At 39.5% G+C, this 4,705-nt stretch overlaps 1 pseudogene; it reads left to right on the top strand.

The window, feature by feature from the left end:
* LOC102843414 overlaps nt 1-4,125 on the top strand; it is a 7,454-nt pseudogene extending 3,329 nt beyond the window's left edge.
* The last annotated feature ends 580 nt before the right edge of the window (nt 4,126-4,705 follow it).

Raw genomic sequence — 4,705 nt, forward strand, 5'->3', positions numbered from 1 at the left:
TCTGACATCCTTTGGGCATGTTGCAAGGAGGGACTGGTCCTTCGAGAGGGACATCATGATTGGGAGAGTGGAGGGACGGCGTAGGGGAGGAAGACCCTTGATGAGATAGATCGATTTTGTGACTGGAGTGGAGGTAATGAGTGTGTTTGAGACGGCGAGGTTGGCACAGGATAGAGCGGCTTTTAGGGCTCTTGTACATAGGGTCGCTATGAGTCACAAGTGACTCAATAGCACATAACAACAACAACATATTTGGAAAAATGAGCTCTTGAGCTCTGGTGGCACAGTCCATACTCTGCTAAGCCAAGATGACACCTCTTTAAAGCTTCAAATTCACCAGCAACTCCACAGAAGAAATATACGTAATCTACTCTCATGCAATTTACAGCCTCTGAAAACTTGATGTGGACAAGCTAAGGGGTCAGTTCCAACTCAATAATGATGAATTTTTTGATATATCAGAAAGTGTAAATCCCTACATGATCAAATAATTTTAAGAATGTACTATGTACCAGCTGACCTTGGCAATGTTTCTTTCTGCTCTTTGTAAGGTCTGTATAACTCAGAACTAATTGAATAGCAATTAACACAGCACCACATCCTAGACAATGAGCTAAGCATACTTTATCCTACCTCAAGCCAGACTGGAGAATTAGAGGTGTATTGGTAATAGAGATGGGCACATTAGACACAACACATGGTAAAGAAAAGTTAAATTATGAGAGTAGGGGCAGATTCAATGAAAGCATAAATGTTGCACATATTAAACTATGACTTAAATTTTACCTCCTTCTAAACTAGACTTGAACGATACTGGCAGGAAAACACATTCCTGCCCTCACCTCTACTTTAAGGATGCATGTTGTTGTTATCTGACAGCAAGTCAGAACTGGCTCAGATCTGACCCTCTCATGGGTTTCCAGAGATTGTAAATCAAACTGGAGAAACTTGCCTGTCTTCCATGGAACATCTGGTGGTTATGAACAGTCTGCCTTTGGGCTGTCACTGTAATTCCTTCCCCATTAGGCCACCAGAGCTTCTTTAAGAGAGTATGTAAGAAACAATTCCCAGAAAAAATAGACATGGGGCTGCCATCAAACTAGAAGAAAATAAAAAGCAAACAAAATATTTTAAAATGATATTTTGAATCAAAAGAAAGGAGAAAAGGAAGAATGGTCTTAACCTTTTCATGAGCCACGGGACACATAGCTCCCACCTACATAAACCTCCCCAAGAGTTTATAGGGAAGATGCTTTCCCATTAATAGGAGAGCTGCTGCATAGCTTTGTGAAATGAAAGTAGTAGCTGTGGACCACAACTACTGTTTTAACAAGGCATTGTATGAGATTATTCATCCTGGAAGTTGGAATTTTGGGGGGAAATGCATCTTTTGGCTTTTTTTACTCTGATATAAGCCTTGAAAGTACATTTTTGGGTTCCTGTTCAATAAGAAGCCTCAGTGGGGAATCGTTGATGTTATAACTTGGGCTGTCAAAAGACAGGTGGTCCAAATCTACTAGTAGCTCCACAGAGAAAGATCGTTGCCTTCCATAAAACGTATAGCTTCAGAAACCAGATGGAAGATCACCATAAATTAGAACCAGCTTGATGACAGTTTGGATTTTGAAGTATGTTACTTGAATTTACTTTTCTTAAAATTATTCCATATACGGCACATGTCAGAGGCACTAAATTCCATGAACCTATCAAGAGATCTAGAAAATATCATGTAGTATGGAGATAGATAAGGAATTGATGAATTCTGCTCCTAAATCCACAGGGACACATTTTCCCATGTAATTTTACCTCCACATGTTAGAGTTGAAGATTCTCACAGGCTAGATCAGGGTTTAGGGCTGTTGTACATAGGATCATTATGAGTTGCAGGCGACTCGACTTCACATAACAACAAGTACATTCTACATAATCCTACTTGAAGAGTCTTGAGGGATGTATTTGCCCCACATAATATAAACGCTTCAGCATATTCTCTGTTAATGTAAATAAAGTGATGCCAACAAAAAAATTCAAAGCTGAAAATAACTGAGTCCTGAAATGTCAAATATAATCAAACATAAAAGGGTCATTTGATTTACCACTTAGAAAATCATTGGTGATTTCAAGGACAGTATTTTTTTTTTCTTTTTCTTTTTCTTCTCCCATCCTACCCTGCAACAGAAGCATGTGATTAGAAAATGAATTGTAGCAAATCAAGAGCAAAAGCGGAATAAAGAAATGGAGTGTTGTTTGGTCTCCTCGTTTGGAATTTTTTTTTTCTGAAGAAAATAAGAAGGGGAGTATTTTTAGGAGATTTAACATATTATGTCTTTGCATTTTCTGTACCATAGGGAAAAGATTATCTTTTGAGAGTAAGATTTATGGAGATGGTATTAGAGAGGTTTAGGAAAGAGTTGAAGGAAAAGTTGAAAATCAGAGGAAAGAAAGGTATTTTGCTTTTAAAGGTAGGATTTGAATCAAGATGACATGTTGTTGTTATGCTTTTATTTACTATTGTGTCAACTATCATTCATAGTTACCCTGTGAACAACAGATCTGAACCTTGTCCTATCCAATGCCATCCTCATCATCAGATGACAAGAGAATCATTATATTTTCAAACTCTAATATTTCTAACTTTAATATCATGTATTCAGAGTGTGCCTACGCTGCAAAGTATTTTGATGTATTATTTACTTTACTCTTCTTGATTTCAGGGAATTCTTTCTTCCATGTGCAATATGGATTCTTAATAAGTAAAAAGTTTATTTTTTTCATTTTAATGCAAACGGTCCTGCGTGTACAATTTTTACAGACAAGGGCATGCTTATACAGACCCACCCAAGCCTCTGTAATTCAGATCCATATTATTGCAGAGTTATAAATAATGAATGCTCACACTGGACTGAAGAGTAGGCCAAAAGTATCTTTCAACATTAATTAGTGGGATTATCAGGACTCTTTTTAAGAAGAGATAAATAATCCATTTAAAACAATTTCATTTGACTTGTTTGATGTCTGAATTTTTGTATAGTAAATGCATCCATTCATTCATACCAATGCCACGCCAAAATGTGGATAACTGATGTGTTCTACAGTCCATGAATTGTCTTAATCTGTCCTTGGAAATACATCAAAGTAGTACAAAGACTCAAAGTGGAATTAAGTTGGCGGCTGCCGGACCTCTTCGTGTCGGGGCGCAGTGCAGCGGCGGCCAGCGGGCCAGGAGCATCGGGCACTGACCTCTACTGCCTGGAGCTGCTCCGTTTATAGTCTCAGAAATACCGTGGAAGAACAGCTGTTAGTTCAGAACCGTCGCAACCACAATGCGTTAGAAAACGAGATTATGAAGGCTACTTATGCTCCCTGCTGCTCCCTGCAGAATCCCGGCGTGCTGCGTGTGCATTGAGGGCCTTCAATGTGGAACTGACTCAGGCTGGTTAAGGATTCAGTCTCTGAGAAAACAATTGGACTGATGCGAATGCAGTTTTGGAAAAAACACTGTGGAAGACATTTACCGTGACAACCCTCCACAGCAGCCTGTGGCCATTGAATTGTGGAAGGCTGTCAAAACGCATAATCTGACTAAAAGATGGCTTACGAGAATCGTTGATGAACGAGAAAAGAATTTGGATGACAAAGCATCTGGAAACTTATGCTGAAAATACACAGAGCTCTCTTATTTACTTAACACTAGAAATATTGGGCATAAAGGATGTTCATGCAGATCATTCCGCGAGTCACACTGGAAAAGCACAAGGCATTGTCACTTGCTTGAGGGCAACTCCGTATCATGGCAGCAGAAGGAAGGTGTTCCTCCCCATGGATATCTGTATGCTGCATGGTGTTTCACAAGAGGATTTTCTACGGAGGAACAAAGACAAAAATGTGAGAGACGTCATATATGACATTGCCAGCCAGGCCCACTTACATCTAAAACATGCTAGGTCCTTCCACAAAAGCGTTCCTGTCAAAGCATTTCCTGCTTTTCTTCAGACGGTTGCTCTAGAGGATTATTTAAAGAAAATTCAGCAAGTGGATTTTGATATATTCCACCCAATTTTACAGCAAAAGAATACATTACTTCTGTTGTCTTTGTATATTCAATCATGGAGAAAAAGATATTAAAGTAACTTCTAGACACTGGTGTTAAATCATTACAATAGTTTTACAAGTGAAATAGTGAGAGATCCTTCATACATACAAAAGGAACTGACTGTATGTAATTGAAGAGAAAAGGAGTTTATTGGATGGGAGACTCACAGAATTGACAAGATGTTGCTGTGAAAGTAAGGTGCCAGCATTGTCCCACCAGCACTGCTGTCCCAGGCCGATGAAGTCAGAGCCCCTGGAAGCAGTATTGTTTCCGCTGTGCTTGTTGTGCTACAGCTGCAAAAGGAACTGGAGAAAGAATGTGTCTTTCAGCAACCCCCACGGGGGTAAAGGAGACAAGCGCTCACAGAGCACAGGAATGGGCATGCTCAGCAACCAAACCTCAAGTGTCCAATACAACAGGCAAAAAATGCAGTTAGTTAGGCGTCATTAAAGTGGAATTAACATTTGGGAGGGCACATCGTTGTGCTGAGGTCTTCCTTTACCCTTTAACGTTTATCCCTTAAACAATTTATTGAAAGTAAGCCAGCTGGCTGCTGCGAGCTGGATCCTTAATATGAGTTTTAGTCTAGCTGGTTTGAAAGCATTTACTCTT

This window comes from Elephantulus edwardii, unplaced genomic scaffold (genome assembly GCF_000299155.1).
Source record: "Elephantulus edwardii isolate Elephantulus edwardi_28Jun2011 unplaced genomic scaffold, EleEdw1.0 scaffold00078, whole genome shotgun sequence".
Taxonomy (NCBI): Eukaryota; Metazoa; Chordata; class Mammalia; order Macroscelidea; family Macroscelididae; genus Elephantulus; species Elephantulus edwardii.